General features: G+C 42.2%; 1 protein-coding gene across 1 annotated transcript in view; it reads left to right on the top strand.

Moving 5' to 3' along the window:
* Nucleotides 1–9,220: 9,220 nt before the first annotated feature.
* The window catches only part of naaladl2 (N-acetylated alpha-linked acidic dipeptidase like 2), a 753,458-nt gene continuing 739,052 nt past the window's right edge, over nucleotides 9,221–23,626 (top strand). The window contains exon 1 of the mRNA XM_084722364.1: nucleotides 9,221–9,553. The gene's annotated coding sequence lies outside the window, so the exon portion shown is untranslated. The remainder of the gene's footprint in view (nucleotides 9,554–23,626) is intronic.

Here is a 23,626-nt window from a genome sequence, read left to right as displayed (position 1 = left end):
AGTTCAGATTGTTTGAAGTGAGATTGTGTAAGGTACTTATCCATCAGTGTATTACCTAAAAACAACCTAAAAAAATCAATATCATATTTATATTTCAGTTTCAGCCTTTCCTGACAGGAAACTACTTGTTAATAGTGAATGTAAATGTTGCTCTTTTCAAAGCCCACCAGACTCCTTTGGCAAAAACAGTAAGTTTATCTCATAGACCCTGGGAGTTGCTGGTCCATTGCTGCTTCAATTGATTAGTTTGTTTGAGTTATTGTATGACTTTGGTGAATCTGAACTAAGCCTTTAAAGCATAAAAGTCACACTAACACCAACAAACTAACAGGTCAAGGCAGTGGTAGACCTGCTCCTGTCTTCTACACAGTAAAATTACTGTTTTGACCAAAGGAGTTTGGTTGCTTTGGAGAGAATGATTTTTGGCTCATATAACAGTGGTTCCCCATCAGAAAAGGCCATGTGATGGCAAGGTAAAGCCAAATTCAACATTTATCTGATAATGATTTTTTTTTTTTTTTTGAAAAGCTTCTTACCCCAGTACTCCTGCTGCCTCTCCAAACACATCACCTTCCGTGATGTGATGTGATGTATCGAATGCAACCCCACTTTAAAAACTCTGAACTGTCACTTTAATGTTATGGGTATGGTCTCTCTGATATCCTTAAATGTGGACGAATATGATTGTAAAGGGATAGTTTGGATCACCTGATGTGGGCTTGTATGAGGTTCTTATCCAGAGTCAGGGTATCACCTACTGCAGATGGCGGTCGACACGCCCCCACTTTGAAGAAGCAGAGAGGAGCACCAGCACAGAAGCTAAGCAATGCTATGGATAGGGACGACAGGAATGTATTTTAGCCATTTCAAAACCAATATCAGTTAAACTGTATGTCATGTTTGGATTATTTTCATCCCTTTACTTCCTACCCATCAGACAGCCTTTGTGGGAAACTGCTGTTATACAAGCCAAACATCATTCACTCCTGACCAGCCAGACTCCATGGGGGAAATTAGTCATTTTACCTTGCAGAAGAACTTCTTCTCATCACAACTCATCACAAGTTTTGTCACCAGATTAGGGTTAGAATCATACTGATCCACCAGGTACCCTTTAGTGGCTGTATGAGATGCTGCCAGATAGCCTTTTTAACATGGGTTTAACCTTGTGAAACAGACATGGTTTGGTTATGTTTAGGCACAAAATCTACTTTGACAGGTTTAGGATAAGGTCAAGTTTGGAGTTACAGTAAGCACGTTACATCACTGAAATGACTTGCAAGACAAAAGTCACATGAATGTTACGTATCTTCAGACTTTTAATAACATTTTGATTCACAGGTGAAATGCACCCTGGTCTCCAGACACAGACTTTTCTCATACTTTATACTGTGTGGAAAGTCTTGTGGTGGTCATACAGTCACGGATGACTTTACATTGAATTCAGTTGAAAGGTGTGTCTGGTGTGTCTCTTACAGCTGCTGTCAGGTACCATGCATATGCAATTGCCCCGAATGTTTTACCAGTTGGGGGGGCATGTCCTTGTTTTTAAGGTAGAAGTTTCGGTTATTGTGAGAACACGTCACACTATTTGTCACAAGGAGCATTGTGGGTTCTAAACCTGACCACTTAAGTGTATTATCTGGTGGTATTATAAGTATGGCATTATAAGAAAGGCATTTCAACATGAATCAAAGTTATAATGAGCATAATATAAACTGTACAGCAACTTCAACTTCTCTGCACTGCGAGGATGAAATGCCAAGTTTATCGCCTGTGATCTGTCACAGTCTGACTGAACAGCCTCATGGAAGTGATATTTTACAGTTCTTCATATTAGAAACTAACAGAATTCATTAAAGCAGGTCATTCTGTGTTTTCAAAGTCATTCTATTAAGCTGAGATAGATCCCATATTCTGTTTGACTCAAGCAGAAGGCTGCCAGAGTGTGCGCTGCAGATAAACTCAGTGATCACTCCAGGTCAAAAAGTACAGCTCTAGAAAAGCTCTCACTGACTGTAGATTTCAGGTGGATTCCTCAGGAGATATTGACCATCTTTCTGCAGTGAGAGGAACATTTCACCACAGTCATCTGTTGAACATAATTGTCATCTTATGCTGCCATCTCTGCCAGAATCTCACCCAGAAGTGTTTTGGATAAAATATGAACCCAGTGTTCTTGAAGCTTTCATTTGGAATTTTTTAAATGTTGCAGCAAACCTCAGTCCAGCGCATTGTATCTCAGTTGATCCACAGAGCACATACTACAATACGCCTCATCATTTAAATTAAATATTAAGAATAATGTAGGAAATGCTGTGACTTAACTTATTGATATATCAAATGTTAATGAAGTATATATTCTTCATGATCTACCTAACATCAGGCAGGCATCTCTTTGCATTAAATTATTATATAGATCAAGCAAGACTGGTCTTTGTATGAACTACTTAATTTTTTGAATGTAAGAAATACATCCCAAGTAAAGTCAGCTTAATCTTTCAAGTAAAATCAGCGTAATTTTGCAAGTAAGATCAACTTAATTTTGCAAGTAAACTCAACTTAAATTTACTGACTGCCACCCTGAAAATCCTCCCACTTGGAAGTTGCACATGGTAGCTTGTGGCTAAGCTATCACAGCAGGATAAGTTCGTTTGACTGAGCATTATTACCGGACATTTTGACTGCCAAGTTTTTACTTCATCCTTTTTCAATACATTTAACCACATAAAACCGGCAATTACCGGCTGTCGGAAACCCTACAGCCTTTCATTTATTACACTACAGACCTCTAGTATAAAGCTAAAAATATCTTTATAAAAAGGCCTCTGGTTTACTTTATTTTTATTTGACCGGCACCTTGCATTTGAAAAGTCATGTGTCTCCACCCACTTTGCAGAGTAAATTCAACAATAAAATGTTTGTTGCATGGTTGTGCAAAAGAAGATTAGCTGGGATTACATAAATACATATTGTTAAGAAAAAAAAATACACAGTTTCTTGTATTTTAAACAAATGCATTAAGTCCAGGACTGCATTTTTTATATAGCTATAAAAACATATTTTTTTTCTTTTTAACATAATTTAATAGTGCTACATAATCATAATTATAATGTTATTTTTCAGTGTATGATAATTTAACAATTTTACAATTTTACTGCTTTGCCTCAGGATTGTGGGGATGTTGCACCCCAATCTTGCTTTTGAAAAGATGAGCTCACGGGACAGAGAGGTGTAGACTTCAACACAATCAGACCAACAAGTCGAGTTTCAGTGTGGCTGGATTATTCATGCATGAAGGACAAAAGCATGGTACAGAAGACACAAGCTCTTCTCATCGGACAAAAAAAGTGAGACATATAGTATCCTGGTCCATGTGTTTGTGTTCCTAACTACCTGACCTCTTGACCTTAACATGTGAGGGTGCCTAACTTTAAGCATCACTGCGTCACCATCCTCCAACAGAAAACATTCATCTTATTGTGGAGTCCCTATGTGTCATGACTACATGTGTGTCCTCAATCAAATGTGTAAAGCATACAAAGAAAACACTGACCATATACTCAAAAGGAAATATAGGGTATGCTTAAACTGATACATTTTTCCTTTTTTCTTTTTTTTTTTTTTAATGTGGCTATAGTACGTTTTGATGCTAACCCTGTAGCATGTTGCTTTGCTTCCATGCTGGTATTCATCTCTGAATGACGACCACTGTCTACTGTAGGTAGTACTCTGATTTTGGATAAGTACCCTGTACAAACCATCTTTAAATAATCTGAATTATCCCTTTAAATTAATCAAATTGACTGTCAATTATGCAAAAAGAAAAAAAAAGAGATGATTTGCATAAATTTATCCCTGAGCTTGTGTCTGAGCTGCTACTTCATATTTCAGTCAGATGGAAATGATCCTTTTGCCCATCAGTACCTTGTGCTTGTTAGGCTGCAGGAAGCTTGGCACAGTGATCATTGAAGAATATGGCCAGAGCCCTCGTTAAATGAATACATTGACATTCACACATTTAAGAGTGCAGTATCTCACCACCGGTGGCAAAATGGCTTCCATATTACAGCACAAAAGAGTGAAATGGCATGTTGACATTGTTGCATTTGTCATTGAAACCTTCAGGCGCCCCTAACCGCGTGCTAGCTCATTATCTTCCAGCTTTCAGCACCAATTGGCTGAAATGAGGAATGCTGACTGGAAATTCTACAAAACTGAAGCTGAAGGACAAATTATGAAACTTTTTTACCCAATAATGTGACAAGTACTTGGCAAAGGCCAAAAATTCAAAATGTCAAAATGTCTCTTAACATATATTTTAGTCAGCATGATAAGGAGGCTGCTGGATGATGAGGAATCTTAATCATACACGGTGTTCAGACTTCCTCTCATCTCTTTCTCTCTCTTCATACTCAGTGGCTCCTGCTGCAGCCAAACTCCAAACCAAGCAAGGCAAAGTATTATCCCCACATCTTTCATGTGAAATCTCATTCAATTAGTTATCCAGCTTCTGTTTCTCAGCAGATGTTTTGAATGCGTCATCGTCACCTCTCTTCAACCCACAAAACTTTTTTTCCTGCCAAAACATTGTGGGAGCCGGGCATTGAGTGGCTGTCCTTTGCTGGGAGGTTATTGATGAGTTGCTAATGAAAGGCCTATTAAAGGCGAGCATATTGATCCACTGAGGGCCTGATGACAGTATCATTGCAACAGGGACACAATTGAAAAAGACATGCACTGCCAAGTGGTTGAAGAGCAAGGATGGAATAATTATTTTATATACAGTTTATGTTTTTAGTTAATATCTGTGTTATATTCTTCTCTGTCTGTCTTCTTAATCTCACATCTGAATGCAAATTACTGTCACATAAGGTGAATAATGCTGAGTCAGTGTCAAACGATAGTTTATAATGATTTATGCTAACTTGATTCTTGTCTGTCCCATAATAATCCCATAATTTGTCTTGGCATTTAGTGCCATAGAGGACCTCTTCCTTCCAAACTGTGGCCCCATTACCCACCAACCAGATCAAATGACTGCGTGTGCATGAACATATCAGCAATGAGGGGTCTTTGGTCCAAGCTGAGTGAAATTACAATGAGGAATCCAAACATGTACTTCATTTCAATGAGGTTAATGTTCCAGAATCCAGGATGAGTAATTTGATCCACTCTACATCAGTGATCTGCTGTTCAGTCTTCTGTTCACAATATCTATGGAGTTAAATTAATTATTCAATTCATGGGCTCAAATTTGAAGTAGTGATGTTCCTAGTGACTAATTTCTCTGTAGATTAAACACAAAATTTAATTTCGACTACTAGTCAACTAGTCTAAGAGTAAGAAAACTCTCAAAAAGCAGTTAAATTTGTGCACAACGTATTTATTGATCATGTTAAACACTGTTCAAAAAAATACTGTGTATTAAGAGTCATTTGAAGCCGTTAATCACAGTCTACAATCATCAAATCATATTTTAAATGCTACTAGACTGTGGCACTTCTCACCATACACTATGAACACTGCACATTAACCTACAAACCATGACAACAACTCACTAAATGCTTCACCTTTTCAGACCAAAAACTATCACAGTGTTTGGGGGTTAACAACATTGTTTACCTGGAACTGATGTTAGTTGCCAGCTTGCTACACAGTGTGGCTAACGTTAGCAGTGCTAGCAGCAGCAGCTACTCTGCTTGCAGGTTAATGTCTATGTCTGTGCTTAATGTGTTTATATAGTGGTTATATATCAGTTTACTTTGAGACAGTCTACATTCAACATTATTTCCATTTTCTTTATCGAAACCCTGCCACACCGTGCTGGTTTTACAAACTGCTAATCTGTCCCACTTTGCTGATAAAAACATCCGAGGTTGTGTGTTGATTTGCGTTTGCCCACCATCACGCCCAGTTCAGACAGTGTGCATGCACATGTGAACCTTTAATGCAACTCGGCATGTCTGGGCTTTAGGAGACGTCAGATGAGCAGTATGAACCAGGTTTTCTTTTTGACTGTTTTTTCTGTTTGAAAACAGATCAGTTCCATTTTTTGAAACATGGTGTGCTGTGGTTATCACTTTTGTTTTTGCATCACCTGACTTGCCTCAGTGTGCACGCTTTGTATAAGCATCAGTAAGGCTCCAGATGAGCTTGTCAGCAGTGACTGTGGCGGCCTTTTTCTTGCCCTGTGCAATCCTTACCGATGAGCCCTGCCTTGGAAGAGTCATTCAACTTCTGGAGAAATGCGCTTATTAACTTTCTTTCCCAGAATTCAGTGAGAAGATCAAGACCACTCTCATGTCTGTGTACATACAGTATGAGGGGAGGGCTTGCAGGTGGTGAGTTTAGCTTAGCATAAACACTCCACACACTGCCATCCATTACCTAAAGTAGACTGTATTGTCCCTTTTAACTCAAGGAAGATTTAGGGACACAAAGATTAGTTGATATGGTCAACAAAATTAACTAAAACAAAATTAATTGCCAGGCAGCATTTCACCTCAACTAGGCAAATAAAAGGATTATCTGCAAGATTTGTAAGGCAGACCTTGCTTATCATGGGATCATGTTGGTTGGTAATGCATAAACATTTGAAGAGGAGGCACACTGGACATGTGGATGATGTGGACTCAGACTTACTTTAAGAAGATAGCTTGTTAGCTAGCTTGCAGTTAAAAGCCTAAACAACTCTGTCTGTACTTGCGTGTAGGATTCCGAACAAAAAATATGGCTTGAATGTCAGTGCTTCTCATACATTCATTTATTTTTGGCGATCTGACACAATTAAAACCTGGGCTGCCATGATTGGATTTTCTATTTTTGGAGCAGTCTTTGTCATTTCTGGGGTTCCCTCTTGTGTCTCTGTCTCTTACAAACTTGGGTGAAAAAATTCAAAATGTGAATTGCATTTTTTGGGCAACTAGTCGATTAATCATTTCAATGATCAATGACTCATCACTATCAAATTAGCTGCGGACCTAGGAAAATATTACTCTGTATTTCACTACATGCTTTTTTCTCTCTATCTTCAAAATCTTTCCAGGGAAGCATCCTCAGAGTATAAGTTTGCCACCAGTCTTTTTGTTAGGTATGGTTAGATTGGGAAAATCTTGTTACTAACAATTCCGCAGCACAGAACCACTTACCTAGTGTGTGTTTTTATTCATATATTCAGTAAATCTAATTTTACACATGGATGTTCAATGGGCTGTGAGAATACAGTTAAAGGTAATAAAATGTAGACCTAACTGTAGTATGTACTGTAAATGTAACTGTGATATAGAGGCTGAATGTCTTAATGCACCACATCTCATACAGCTGTGCCTCTCTCACTGTGTGTTATTAAGCATGGACCAGCATCTCATTTTCTACCCTTGCTTTGCATGTGAACAGATTAGTATGAAATGGTTTAAAAGTGCAATTTCCAGCTGGATCTTCTTCTCTTCTCAGAAATAATGGTCATAAAGATCATCTTGTGACTGCACTCAGAAACATGAAATGAAACTGGCAGCATCTTGTTCTTTTTCTTAGTAGCTGTGTTGTGGATTCAACACATCAGATAGAGGTTATTGAGGTTTTCTCGACTGTAGACACTGAGAAGGTTCTCACCTTTAGACTCCCCTTGGACCGCCTCCCTTTCCTGTTTCTATTGTTATTGGACTACTAAAACCAGTTCCTTTCAGTCCTCAGCCATATCCAATGTCTAGCCTTAAGGGAGGAGTAAGCTGTGAGCTTAGTGTATGACTCACTCTTCACACCTCTGCAATGAATGCGAGAGCCACATCAGAGCCAGATTCCTGTGATGTTGTTACATGGAGTCATTTATTTGTCAGACCTGCTCATGACACCATAAACCCAAACTGAATTACTTTCAGGAAAAAAACAAACTTTTTAAGTGATGCATTACTTTTTTTGAACTTTTTAAAAAGAAAGTTTGTACATTTAAATTAAAAATCTGTGACGTGCAACATAAGTTCCAGTCTACAAAAAGAAAAAGTGGTTTTATGGTACAGAGATTAATCCTAACTGTAACATCCTACCAGTCTGTTCAGAACTTTCAGAGAGACATTTGGAGACTGGGGTGAAAGTAAGTGTTGGAACTTTAAACATTGTATGACATTACACTTTAATAAAATATAATGTGCAGGAGTAAAATTTTAGGCTATCAGAAATGTCTGCCAGATCAAAAACCTGTTTCCAAAAAAGACAGTTATACAGAGACGTGTTCCCTAATTGAAAAAATAATCAGTGTAATAAACAAATCAAACATGTCTAGGAATATTTTTGAATCATTTCTGCTTGTGTAACACAGAAGACACTGTTTTAAGTGATTATTAAAGTGTTTTGGGCCTAGACCTAACCGACTAGTTTTCTTCCTAAATCTAACCGAATAGGGGCTGTTTGAGAGTATGTCATGCAGTATGCATGTCTTTTAGTATCTGCACATTGATTACCCACCCACAATGCAATATAATGACATTGACTTTGTACAGTTGGGGGGGAAACCAATCAACATGCTAACACTCATAGTAACTGCTATTGCTGCACATGAAAATGAAAATTGAGCCTGATTATCAGGTTAGTTATTTAGTGTTATTTATTATTCATACAGAAAGAACTACATGTGAGATAACAGATGTTAAAGTTAACTAGCTTTTTAGGTGGCTTACTGCCATTTTGCCAGTAGTTAAACAGATTTTCCTCTACTTACCCAGTCTACATAGCTGAATATCCAACATGATATATGCAGCATATGCAATTCATGAGTCTCTCATGCCCTTAGGACGTGTCTTGCCCAAAGTTCCAGAAGGCTTTTCTAAGAATCAAAAATGCGTTGAGTTGACAAACACAAACGTAGACAGTAGTAATAAAAAAAATGGCACACTCAGTCTCACATAAACTGAGGGCTCAGTGGAATTTTTCATTCATTTCAACAATGAATAAACATGTGCTCACAGTACTGTGGCAGCTGACAGCCGTGTACTAGCTGTGTGTATGTGTTTGTAAAACCTAACCACTGTGAATTACAGCATGCAACAAGAGACCAGCCCAATCACAAACACACACACACACACAACACACACACACACACACGCTGGCAACACACTGCCAAACAGGTTAGATGAGTGCAGGTAAGAGAGGAGGAAGGGCTATGCTAATGTCAGCACACACACACACACACACAGAAAAGCAAGCATTCAGGCAGACAGTTGAACTAAAGAACAGCCAGGGCAAGCTAACAGGTGTAAAGGTGAGCAGTGAGGGCAGACAGGTTAACAGTCAGAATAGTGTAGGTAGGCAGTCATACAAGTAACTAAGCAGTGTGTTTTGTAGGCAGGCAGGCAGGCAGGCAGGCAGGCAGAGTGTCAGGTAAACAAGCAGGCAGCTCACCCTGTCTGTTGTGGAGCTGTAGCTGGAGAAACACACACAGCAGCAACAGCAGAAAAGAAGCTGTTAGGACGGCCTTTATCCTCTGCTGCCCCCTCTGTGAGACATCCACACAGACTGAGACAACTACTGGGGCATTCAGCCTGCTCAGCTCTGCAAGGTAAATATATAGATTCAGTTTGTTGACTTGAGCTGGAGGTGTCAATGTGTATGCCTGCCTCTGATGTTGCTAAATTGAGATAATTAGTTGCTTTCTTCCATCCATCGCTGGCTGTGTTTACATGCTGCTGGTCATAAACAGTCATTCAGGTTAATCAGTTTACATGAACCTTTGCTGCCTTGAGACTGAGTCCAGGAAACAGGTTAGCAATATTTACTCTGGTATGATGAGGAGTAGTAGCATAAAGGGATAGTTCAGATTTTTTGAAGTGGGGTTGTATGAGGTACGAAGGTAAGAAGTAATGGGCACCAGCATGGAAGCAAAGTACTGTTGTGGACAGGGTCAGCAGCAATTAGCCAATTAAAATAAGGTCCTCGAAAGAAAAAAAAAATCGCATTGTGTATTTTTTTTTCTTTTTTTTTTTTTTTTTGACACTCAGATTTTATTAAATCATTTTTTTTGCAAGGAAGAACAAAGACAAACAAAACAAATATAAAGTATAACAACTAAAGTTAACAGGAATTACATGAATTATATATTATCCATAAACAGACATATATTGTGGAATATGTACAGAGGCGTTTGTATTTAAGATTAGTAGAGCATACTGTCACATTTTGTTCTTCTTGCAATATATGTACCTTTTTTTTCAATTTCAGAGGGAAAGTCAGTCTTTCCATCTCATTAATCTCTTTCATAATATCATTACAATTATCTGCTGATTGGTGTGTAACCACTTTATGAGTGATTGCTTTTTTTTGGCCACAGTAAATATTTTCAGAAGGTATTTGTCATTTCCTATTCCCTCTGGTAGGATCAACCAAATAAAGTGACATGCATCATGCATCATCATGTCATCGGGATCTGCTGAGAATATCCTGTATGATTTCCAAACGCTTTCCTAAAATACTTACATGTGATATTTAGAATATTTCCACAGCTTTTCCTTGCTGTCAGACAGCCTTTTCTGGTGAGAAACCATTGTCATCAGTCAGCCAAATAAGTTAACATGCCAATAAGCCAAATATCATTCTGTCCAAAGCAACCAAACTCCATGAACAAAATCACCAATTTCACTTTGCAGAACATGGGAATTTTCTGCTTGTTTACTGTTTGTTTCTGTTATTGAGTGACCTCAGTACTTTAAAAGGTTATTTCAGATTCACCAAAGTTGCATGATATGACAAACCAACTATCCAGCTGAGGCAGTGGTAGACCAGCAACTCTCATGTTCTACAAGCTAAAATGATTGATTTTTCCCATGGAGTTTCATTGGTTCAGAAAGAGAAACATATGGCTGGTGTGTAACAGTGGTTTTGTGCCAGAAAAAGCTGTCTCACAGCAAGATAAAGAGGCACAAATATTCTTAATAAAGCATTTTATTAAGGTAGATATTTTTTTAGGTAGATCTTTTTTTAAAAGGCTAAAATACATTTTGCTGCTAACCCTGTCCACAGTAGTACATTGCTTAGCTTCTGTGCTGGACCTCCTCTCTGCTTCCCCAAACAGGGTGTTTCGTCCAACATATACTATAGGTAAGTACCTCATACAACCCACATCTGATAATCAGAACTATCCCTATCATACACAGGAGGCAAATTAAGTTATTTGTGCTGTCTATGTTTAACATCATAATCAGCCCATCATTGCAGTGTGACTTTGGACTGTGACTGTGCAAAGCAAAAGTGAAAGTAGCCATGGAAAAAGAAAAAGTTTCTCAGAGTGCAGCAGGTAATTGCAGTTAAGTTGCATTTGGTTCTTGAGTAGCCGAGTGATGGCGAGCTGATAATGAGAGTATGTGCACCAGTTACCATGCAACACCCCACACCAGGCCAGCCCCGTGACTGTGCGCTGTGTGTGTTTGCACGCCGTCCTCTGGAGGATCCTCCTCAGCAACATTCATTTACAGGGGGCTGGAGGGAGAGTAAAAGGACCTGCAGTACAATGTTGCCTACCTGCTGTGGTTTTGTCTTACCGTGTTTTGCATGTGTCAGGGGTAGTATGTACACACACGTACACACATCGAGATGGGGTTGGTATTTAACAGGTGTTGTGGCTGCAGGCATCTGGTAGCACTGTATCCCTCTGTGTGTGTGAGAGAGAGACACAGGAACGAGGGAGAGAGACTGCCTTTTAGATCTAAAAGAATTTTCATTTATTTAAAACAAATGAGCACAGAGGACAGCAACTCAGAAGAAATGAACGCCAGCAGCAATAATGATGAGAATGGTCAGGACGATGCACAGTTATGGATTGTTACTAAAGACAATTTACTGAAATCTCTTTAATGCTACTTTATACTTCTTTTTTTAGCCACTTTTCAGAAATTATTGTATGTTATATACAAAACTTTTACCTTGCGATGCTGCATGAGAACCTGTCTTGCCAGGCTTCAAGTTATCCGTCTGTGTTTGCACCAAAAGTGGTGCAGCCAGTCAGCACCCAAGGAGGGATTCCTGGCAGCTTTGGCCGTTGCCTTAGATGTGATGATAGCGAGAAGTGTCCATGGAAGCGTTGATCTGAATGCTTGAAGTTTGAAGTAAAACACCTGATGCATAATCTGCTGTCATAGATACCACGTTCCCCAAAGTTGGCAAATATCCTGGAAGACACAACAATGCACCATACTTTTGCGAAAAGGCTAATTAATGAATTGGCTTTGGTGCTGAGCACTGCTGACAGTTAACTGACTGACAGGTGGATGTCATGATATCGTTGGTTGAAAGTGGTCGGTTCTCTCTTGTGTAAGCACATGCCAGATTTTGTTTTACAGGAAGAAAAAAACTGAATGGATTTACCGTAATTTTTATATAAGAATACAAAGCAATGGATTTTTTGGCATACATATATATTTGTCAATAGGTGCACATGATGACTGATCTAAAATGGTTAAAATGCATTTTCCATATCAGCCCTATTTTAAGGGTGTGGTCCCTGTCAAAAAGTCAAATGACATGTGATCATATTTACTGATGAGCCACTTCAAACGTTTGTGTTGACAAGTTGGTTAAAAATTTGAAAATATTTGTTTTTGGCTTCATGAAATATGTATTTCAGGGAGTTCCTGTTTAAAGGTGGAGCAGGGAATGGAGATTTAAAGCAGAGATGGAGAGCGTCAGGCAGTCCAGAATTTTATTGAGCAGCTGGGCTCATTTACATCATTTAGTCATTTATGTAGCCATGGGGTCTGTGAGGGTCCACATGACGTAAATTTCATCATCTGCTCAAGTCCACGAAGGTCCACATGGATGTCTGCAGCCCAGAATTTAAAGGCTGACTGTGCATTTGTACATGTCCACATACACACACACTAATGAAGAAACAAAGCCAGCCCCAGTCTAGGGTACACTGGGGCCCCGTGCAGACATATAATCTGCCTCACCAAAGTCTTCTCAGGTTGCAGCTTGGCACAAGTCCGCGCAACACCAGAGGGTGTCACTTCACCTGAACAGCTGCCTGTGCATTATAACACAGAGCTGTGACATGGAAAAGAATAAGGAAAAAGAAAAGTTTTCTTATATATCAATATATATATAGCAAACTTGATGCTGTTATTAGAAATTTCATAGTTTTCCCTGTGGGACTGAGTTGTGTGTCTGTTTGTGTGTAATGCATGGAAGAAAGTCATTTTACTTCTCCCAGTCTCTTCAGGTTGTTGCATGGATATATTTTCACTCATGCTATGTTATTTTTTAAGCAGGGCTTGATGTGAACTTTCTGAGATCTTACATTCAATATTTTGCCTTGTTTCAAACGTTTTGTGCTTCAGACAGGACAACAAATAGTTGAAAACAGCATCATCACCCTTAAGGGAGACCTTAAGATACAACTTATGACGCACATAGGCTCTGGGAAACGGGGTCCAGATCATTTCTGATATAACACAATCAGTTAAGTTGAAGCTGGACTAGTATTTTGTTCCTCTAGTGACTGGTGGAACAGGCACAAGTGTCACAACCGAACTTGGACTGAACCCAAATGCACGACTCTGGAGACGAGGTCAAATATAATATCTTTTAATAACAAAGTATCAAAGGAAAATCACTCAATCGAGGAAGATCTCAAACTAACAAAAAACACTCTGATGAGGAAAAATACTATAAACACAGAAGAAATCAAAATCACTCTTTCGAGGAAAATAACAAGGCAAAGTATCAAAATAACATAAGGCAAAACAAAGTATCAAAGAATACGAAACCTGACTTGACAAAGGTTGTGGAGCAAACAGGCATGGGTTCTCTGGCACACAAGACAAGACGAACTGGCACAGGACAAAGGGAAACACAGACTATATACCCACACACATGAGGTAATGGGAAACAGGTGGAAACAATCAGGGCAGGGCAGACAATCAGACCAGTGGGATCACACAAGGGGGAAGGAGCAAGTTACCTGAAACGAGAGGAGAGTTAGGTGTCAAAATAAAACAGGAAGCCACGAGACAACATAGACACAAGACAAAAACTAAACATAACTTATCCTGACTTCTTGGACATGACAGTACCCCCCCCTCTAGGGACGGCTCCTGACGGACCAGACAACTGAGGGTAGCGATCGTAAAAGTCCGTGATGAGGCCAGGGTCCACAATGAAACTTGCAGGGACCCATGATCGTTCCTCCGGGCCGTAGCCCTCCCAGTCCACCAGGAATTGCCGGCCCCGGCCCCTGTTGCGCACAGCCAGAAGGGCCTTCACGGAGTAGACAGGACCGCCGTCAATCACCCGGGGGGGTGGAGGGGGTATGGCTGCGGGAACCATGGGACTCTCTTTGACCGGTTTCACCCGGCTGACGTGGAAGGTGGGGTGGACTCTCAGAGACCGGGGCAGGCGCAGACGAACAGCGGAGGGACCAATGACCTTGGACACCGGATAGGGGCCCACAAACCGTGGGGCCAGTTTCCTGGAGAGGACATGGAGAGGCAAGTCCTGTGTAGAGAGCCAGACCTTCTGGCCAGGCTTGTACACCGGAGCAGACCGGCGCCTCCGATCTGCAGCCCTCTTCATGCGGTCCACACTGCGTAGGAGGACCTTGCGGGCGGCTGCCCAGATGCGGTGGCAACGCCGGACCATGGCGTGCGCTGAGGGGACAGTGATCTCCTTTTCAGTTTCCGAGAAGACAGGGGGCTGGTAGCCGAAGACACACTGGAACGGTGACATGCCGGTGGCCGAGGTGGGGAGAGAGTTGTGGGCATATTCCACCCACACCAAGTTCTTGCTCCAGGAAGCCGGGTTCTGCGACACCAGGCATCGAAGGCATGTCTCCAACTCCTGGTTGAGACGTTCTGTCTGGCCGTTTGATTCCGGGTGATACCCAGAGGTGAGGCTGACGGTGGCTCCGATGATCCTGCAGAACTCTTTCCAGAATCTGGAGATAAACTGGGGCCCCCGGTCTGAAACAATATCCTTAGGAAATCCATGGATACGAAACACATGAGTCATCATAATTTCAGCTGTTTCTTTGGCAGATGGCAGCTTGGGCAAAGCAATGAAATGAGTCATCTTAGAAAATCTGTCCACCACTGTGAGGACAGTGGTGTTACCTTCAGAGACCGGGAGCCCCGTGACGAAGTCGAGAGAGATCTCAGCCCAGGGACGAGTAGGAACCGGGAGTGGCTGCAGCAACCCCATCTGAGCTCTGGAGGAGGTCTTGTTGCGGGCACAGATAGAGCATGCCTCCACATACTCCTGAACCTCTCGCTCCATGGAGGGCCACCAAAACCTCTGGGAAATGGCATGCATGGTTCTTCTGACTCCAGGATGGCAGGTGAGCAGCGAGGTGTGAGCCCAATGGATCACCTGTGGACGCATATCAACAGGGACAAACAAGCGATTCACCGGACAACCACTAGGTGTCGGATTCTCGCCATTAGCTTGCTTCACATCAGATTCTATTTGCCAAGTCACTGCTCCTACCACACAGTTCAGTGGGAGGATGGGCTCAGGATCCTTGGCAGAGGGCTCGGGGTCGAACAGACGAGACAAGGCATCGGGTTTGGTGTTCTGGGACCCCGGCCTGTAAGACAACACAAAGTTAAAACGGTTAAAAAACAATGTCCACCTGGCTTGCCGTGAGTTCAGTCTTTTAGCTTTGCAAATGTATTCCAGATTCTTATGATCTGTCCATACCATGAAAGGATGTTGTGCGCCCTCTAACCAATGTCTCCACTCCTCCAGGGCTATTTTGACAGCCAACAACTCACGGTTCCCAACGTCGTAGTTCCTCTCAGCTGGTGAGAGCTTCCGAGACAGGAAGGCACAGGGGTGAAGCTTGTTGTCCTTTTCGGAGCGCTGGGAGAGAACCGCTCCAACCCCGTTATTGGAGGCATCCACCTCCACCACGAACTGCCGGCTGGGATCAGGAACTGTGAGGATGGGGGCAGTAGTGAACCGTGCTTTGAGCAGCTGGAAGGCCTCCTCAGCTTGGGAGGACCACAGGAAAGGAGCCAGTGGAGATGTGAGTGCATGGAGGGGTGCAGCTATGGCGCTGAAGTTTCTGATGAACCGTCTGTAAAAGTTAGCAAATCCCAAGAATTGCTGAACCTTTTTGCGGCTATCAGGTGTTGGCCACTGAGCCACAGCGCTAACTTTAGCCGGATCCATTTGCATCTTTCCGGGGGCTATGATGAAGCCGAGGAAAGATACAGTGTCGGCATGAAACTCACTCTTTTCAGCTTTAACATACAGTTGGTTCTCCAGCAGCCGCTGGAGAACCTGACGTACATGGCAAACATGAGAGTCTGAGTCTGGGGAATAGATCAAGATGTCGTCAAGGTAAACATAGACAAAGTGGTTCAGGAAATCTCTAAGTACATCATTGATCATAGCCTGGAAGACTGCAGGAGCGTTAGTCAACCCAAATGGCATAACTAGGTATTCATAATGACCGCTTGGTGTGTTAAAGCCCGTTTTCCATTCATCCCCCTCTCGGATTCGCACCAGGTGATAGGCATTTCTCAAGTCTAATTTAGTGAAGATCTTGGCCTGCTGAAGCTGATCAAAAGCTGATGACATGAGTGGCAGGGGGTACCGATTTTTAATGGTAATGTCATTAAGTGGCCCGTAGTCAATGCATGGCCGGAGGGACCCATCTTTTTTCCCCACAAAAAAGAACCCTGCCCCAGCTGGAGATGAAGAGGGGCGAATAAGACCAGCCTTTAATGATGACTCAATATATTCAGTCATGGCCTTCTTCTCAGGACCAGAGATAGAATACAGTCTACCCTTAGGAATTGGGGCCCCTGGGATCAAATCAATGGGACAATCATACGGTCGGTGAGGAGGAAGGGAGGTAGCCTTACTATTGCTAAAAACCTCACCTGGATCATGGTAACATCTTGGGACTGAAGTCAGGTTGGGAGTTTCAAAGTCTGTGTCCAAAAGAACAGAGACAGCATTACAAACGGTTTTCATATTCAAATCATGACATGACTTTAAACACTTGTCTTTACAACTCTCAGTCCAGTTCAAAACCTTCCCAGTACTCCAATCAATGTGTGGGTTATGTTCTTTTAACCAAGGGAAACCCAGAATAAGAGAATGCTGGGTAGAGCTAAACAAATGAAAACACATGAGTTCATGATGGTCACCAATAATTACTGTCAATGGTTCAGTCTTGTGAGTTACCCGGAATAGCAAACTCCCATCAAGAGCACTGGCCTCTATAGGCTGGGGTAATTGTTCAGTTTTCAAATTTAGTTTTGTGGCAATATCCCAGTCCATGAGGCTCTCATCAGCCCCTGAGTCAATGAGTACCCCAAGACAAAGTGTGGTGTGGTGATGCTTTACCGTGATCTCTGTTAGGGGTCGAGGAGAGAATTCAGCGGAGGAGAAACGGCTCACCAGTACCCTCCTGTCTACTGGTGAGCCTGCTCTTTTTGCTGGACACGCTGCAAGAAGGTGACCTTGCTGCCCACAATAGAAGCACCGGCCTTCCTGCAGACGACGACGACGCTCCTCTGTGGACAATTTGGCTCGCCCCAGCTGCATGGGCTCATCTACCTCCTCTGAGAGCCCCTTCCTCCGTGAAGCCGGTGATGGGAAGCATGAGGGACTCCGCCAACTGGGTGTAGTCGCTGCAGTGCGGCCCTGATGGCGACCAGCCGCTGACGCCGTTTGGTTACGGCTTCGTTGACGCTCCTGTAAACGATTGTCAGTTCTTGTGGCTAAGGTTATCAATGAGTCCAGGTCAGATGGCAAATCAAGGGGCACTAACAAATCTTGAATCTGGTCAGAGAGTCCTTTAAGAAAGACATCATATAGGGCTGTGGCATTCCACCCGCTGTCTGTGGCTAGGGTGCGAAAGCGGATGGCATAATCACAAACAGAGTCCATACCTTGTTTGATATTGCTCAACTCACGTGCCTTCTCTCGGTCAGACGAGAGGGGATCAAAAGCCCTCCTCAGAGCCGGTTTGAATTCATTGAGGGATCCACAGATCGATGAATCACGGGACCACTCAGCCGTAGCCCACGCCCTCGCCCTCCCGGTGAGATGGGAAATCATAAATGCCACTCTGGACCGTTCTGTAGGAAAGGCTGACGGCAAGTGTTCATAATGCATATCACAGTCAACAATGAAAGATCGGCATTCTCCAGACTCACCGGAAAACTTTTCGGGTGGGGCGAGGCGAGGAGCCGTGGCATGGACAACTGGGACCGATGATGCTCCAGCAGCCGCCGGAGATGGTGCGGCCGCTGTATCAGGAGAGGGGGGATTCTTCGTGAGGTGAGCTAGGACTTGGTGCACTTGAGCTCCCAGGAGGTTCACTTGTGTGGTCATGGCTGCCTTGAAATCCTCCTGACATTTCGCTAGCTCCTTCACTCCACTATGCAAAGAGGACATCTGGTCCTCCTGCTGATTCAGACGGGCGTTTTGGGAGCGAATGGCCGCCGTCAGTTGATCTGAGTCGGCTGGGTTCATGCTGGCCAGTTCGTACTGTCACAACCGAACTTGGACTGAACCCAAATGCACGACTCTGGAGACGAGGTCAAATATAATATCTTTTAATAACAAAGTATCAAAGGAAAATCACTCAATCGAGGAAGATCTCAAACTAACAAAAAACACTCTGATGAGGAAAAATACTATAAACACAGAAGAAATCAAAATCACTCTTTCGAGGAAAATAACAAGGCAAAGTATCAAAATAACATAAGGCAAAACAAAGTATCAAAGAATACGAAACCTGACTTGACAAAGGTTGTGGAGCAAACAGGCATGGGTTCTCTGGCACACAAGACAAGACGAACTGGCACAGGACAAAGGGAAACACAGACTATATACCCACACACATGAGGTAATGGGAAACAGGTGGAAACAATCAGGGCAGGGCAGACAATCAGACCAGTGGGATCACACAAGGGGGAAGGAGCAAGTTACCTGAAACGAGAGGAGAGTTAGGTGTCAAAATAAAACAGGAAGCCACGAGACAACATAGACACAAGACAAAAACTAAACATAACTTATCCTGACTTCTTGGACATGACAACAAGTATTGATATGCAAAAGCATTAAAGGTAAATTTATGCTAAATGTTTGAAATACTGACCTGCCCAGAGCCTTCGTAGCGCTACGTGCGTCGTAAGTTGTATCTTAAGGTCTCCCTTAAGCTTACGGGCTGTTTCCCAGAGTCTCCTTAGCTAAGATATATCTTCTGAAGGTCTATCTTAAGAAGGGTGGTCTGAACCACTCGTAAGATGTCTCTTAGAGATGTGCTCCATTCATCCTAATAGAGTTTTACCTTTATTAGGCCAAAATTATGCTTTTTAAATGGACAGTTGCAGTATAATTCACATCTAGACTCCTTGCGCAAATTACATAATTAGTTTAAAATTAAGCTCATGAAAAATAATAATGAATAATGAATATTATGAAAAAAATATTTTTATTTATTCATTTATTTATTTATTTATTTATTTATTTATTCGTTTAATGGAGCTGACTAACTGACGATATGTTTTTTCTGACTAGGCTACAGTCTGTTCCCCACCACTTTGACAAATTGATTTGTCTAATGAGGCCGGCTGGAAACTAATCAAGCGGGCATCACCAGCTATATAAGAGACCGTGCGCATCGCCTCTGTTTGCTTCATTGTGGACTAGATTATGGCTGCAATACAGCGTATCATTGCGCTCAATCAAATGAACCAAAGGCGTCGCCGTCCGCGTAGTCATTTGGTTCATGCTAACCATTTTAAGGACAAACTTCAGTCCGCTTGATGTCCTCTCAGACAGTGCAATTCTGTCCCAAGAACCGGCTGCCACGTGATGAAATCCTGAATCTGCTTGCACTTGTGTCCCCATACATTTAGAGCTACCAAGTGCAACTTCGCTCTCAGCCCAGAGGTACAGCTTCTGGCAGCTTTGCATTTTTACGCAGTGGGTAGTTTCTTGGAGGTGGTGGGAGTCGGATTCGGGCTGAGCAAGGCATCGGTTTCATGGAGTGTGGAGGCTTTGACCAAGGTCCTTGTGCGTCACGCACAAGGGAACATCAAGATTCCAGCGAGGAGAGAGGACATCATAGAGGCACACCAGAGCTTCCACGTTATGGCTGGCATTCCCCAGGTGATTGGACTGGTGGATGGGACCCTTATCCTCGTGTCCAACCCGTCCATGGACGACCAGGCCTTCATATTTTCATCCTGCGTACCTGGACCATCCTGGACCACAGAGGGCGCTTTGGGGATGTTGTTGCCAAGTGGCCCGGCAGCACGCACAACAGTTAAATCTGGGCCGACTCAGCTGTGGGACAAGATGCTGCCAGAGGAGCGTTCGGCAGAGGTTTTTTCCTCGGGGATAGTGGCTACCCGATCCAAAGCTACCTGCTGTCATCGTTGTCACACAACATTGCTGTGCGTGCGCAAGCACGTCTTCCTCCGGAGGAGAATGAAGGAGAAGATGACGACTCATAAGATGATGGTGTCAACCCCCCGCCCGAACATCGTGCAGCACTGTACAATGCCGGTTTTCAAACGACAAAACATCATAAACATTTTTGCCTGAAGTTCCTGATTTTTTTCTCCTCCACTTTTCCCGTGCAAACGGTCCATGTCACACAGTCACCAAAGCATCATAATTACCCTTTATTTCTCCCCACAGTAAGCCCACTATCATAAAGTGTGGCACCCAAATTCATTTTTAAAAACAATTAGGCAATAAAATGTAGGGTGGCCAAGATAGGCAAAACTTGCTGTGTGACAGACCTTTCCTTATATGGACATGAGTGAATCTCTTGAGAGCACTTGGTGCGCTTCTGCAGTTCAGCTTTGTCTCTGGGAGACTGCAGAAGCGTGCTCAAGAGACCCCCCATATCCCTTTGTTCCCAATCTCTAAAGTTAAGTTTTAAATAAATGAAAAGTTGCAAAGATATAATCACATATCAAGCGTTTTCCTTCATTTTAACAATGAAAAGCAGCATGGTTTTACCACAACTTCAAAATGTTTAAACTACACAAGCAACCTCATTTCTCCCCACAACAAGCCCACCGTTATCAGTTTTACCATATATATATAGAGAGGGGACAACATGATGTAGAACATAAATAGGACGGGGATTTTGCATGAAATGGTGCCAAAACACTCGTCTGGACGGAGATTTGGTTTTAAAACGCTGTTTAAAAAAAAATACTCCAACTCCAACTTACGATGTACCTTAACAGCTCTTTGTAAGAGCACCCGCTAAGGGACAGTTTGGGAAACACTTGTAGGAAAAGAAGTTCCTTTGCTAAAGTATATCTTAGAGACCTTCGTAGAGCGCTAAGATACATCAAAACTGGGAAACGCAGCCCTGTATGTTCGTACCCTGCGTTCATTTTGTCTTCTACTTAGCTGTGTTTGCAGTTCAGCTAATCTGACATATTGAGACTATGTCCCACATTTTGATTGGCTCTAGTTTGCAAAAGTTAAATCATAGATATATCACAGATGTTTTCCATAAACCTGGCATTTATTCACTGGCTGTGAAGAAAGCATCATGAGTCTGTGCTAAATTTCAATCAGTGGGTCATGTACACGTTAACCTGTCTCCGTTTTTTTGTCACAACACAGTCAAAGGCTGTCCGGCTTTAGGTGGAATATGATGGAAACACCACAAAAAAAAGGGAATGCAGCTACAGTGAAGACTGGGAAACTACTTATCTATTGTCTGTCGTGTGCCACTGGATCAACCACACAGCGAAGTACAGTGATGGTACGAGCTGAGGGACACAAATCTTTGTCCTGTTTTGACTCCCTTTTTGTCATGAACATGAAGGAGTCTTTATGAATGCTTATGACCGTTGTCGAAAAATGGACAAGCCTTCATGTGGAGCTTAAAATTTAAAAGTTTAAAATTGGCCTTTCAGAATCTTTAACCATAAACTTTTAAATGAGTTACTTATATAAGTAGAATTAAATCAGTGTTTATCTTGTATCTACTTTGTACACTTTTTCATCTGATTCATGTACATTTTCCTTCTGTTACTTTCTACAAAGCATTTTCTGAATGCTCCTTTTTTTGAAATGGTACATTAATATTTCCAGCTTCCTGGCATTGTTATGTGCCTGCTGCTCTTTGATTTTCTCTAGCCCTCTTTTCTCTCTCAGCTTTTTTCTCCTCTTAATACCATCTGACATTCCTTACCTGTGAGCAGACGCGGTATCACCTGTCGTCTATTCGCTTTTTGTTCTGCAACACGATCTGATGTGTCTCTCAAACAACAAAAGGGAAGAGAGGAAAGAAGGGGAGGAGGGGGGTGGAGAGGATGGGAGGCTGGTCTGCGGCTCGGTATCTCAGACAGTCCAGCACTTTCTTTGTTATCTGCTCTCCATGTGGGAGAAAAGCATCCCACCTTCTTTATTATCATCAAGCAATGATAAGGACAGCCATGACTACTCATCTCTGCACAAAGGCAAGCTGATACCTTAAGGCCATATATATGTGTGTGTGTGCATGTCTGAGGCCATGTCTTCAGGCCCAAAATCACCAGGGGATATATTTTCCTTTTATTCTCTCATGAGATAATAGCGTTGGTGTGATTTTGTTGAGGTTTTGAGATATCGGCTGTAGCTCACCTCAGTACAATGGAGCTCAAAGACATTTGGATGCTGGCATTCAAAGCACCAAAACATGACTGAATTAAAAAGTCTACAGCTGTTGCTCTTTTCAAATACAGCAGTGTGGTTTTTCAAGATACATCGAAGAACTTGTTCCTCCTATGTGGAGGTGTACTTCCAAAGAAAACAGATCACACCAAAATACACACAATGAAGTTTGTATATCAGGATCTTCATTAGCTGGGCTGCCATGAGGCAGCTACAATATGTAACATAAAGGAGCAAATGAATAAAGCAGGCAAGAAATTAAAGATAGTCAACCATATCTAATGTCATCTACTCAGCTGGAAGGGTTGCCTTGTGAGGCAGCTGGTTTTGCAAGGTTGCACAAGAATGCATCATGCAAGGGTCCAAGTTGTTTTTTTGTGTCTGCACCAAAACTGGTGCAGCCAGTCAGTGTCCTAGGTGAGACTACTGGCAGCGTCCACAGAAGCATTGATCTGATTGCTTGAAGTTAGATATGATGGATAGATGGTTTAAAAGTGCTTGCCCTCTTCCAAACAGTTTCTAAGGATACCTTCCCAGACAGATGTGTGTAACAAATCACCTGGCATGTCAGGTTCATGGGAAGTTGTTCAGTCAGGGATTTATGTCGTTCTTAATAGGTAGAGAACAAGATTTGTGGAATACTGTGAGTAACCATGTTACTATATTTGGAAAAAACAACTATGACCATGCTAATGGGTTGCTTTAATTAAAACATATGAAAAACACAATTAGGTTCAAAGGAAACTTCAGTACTTTTCATGTGGATGTCCACTCAGTATAGATGGTAAATGAAGTCAGTTGCAGCAACGAATCATATACTAACTTAGAAAGCTGAGCTCTCTTGCTTGCAGAGCAATGCTGGTAGTGCCCACACTCAACATTAGCTGTTGAAGCACTGATGTCTGTGTGTTTTCATACCAGGATGTTGTCACACAACAGCCAGTCTTATTTGTTCTTTCCCTTCACGGCTGATAAAAGCAGCAGGAGTCATTGG

The sequence above is a fragment of the Lutjanus erythropterus genome, chromosome 7 (assembly GCF_056507025.1).
Source record: "Lutjanus erythropterus isolate fLutEry1 chromosome 7, fLutEry1.hap2, whole genome shotgun sequence".
NCBI lineage: Eukaryota > Metazoa > Chordata > Actinopteri > Lutjaniformes > Lutjanidae > Lutjanus > Lutjanus erythropterus.
This window is presented reverse-complemented; position numbering and strand designations above follow the sequence as displayed.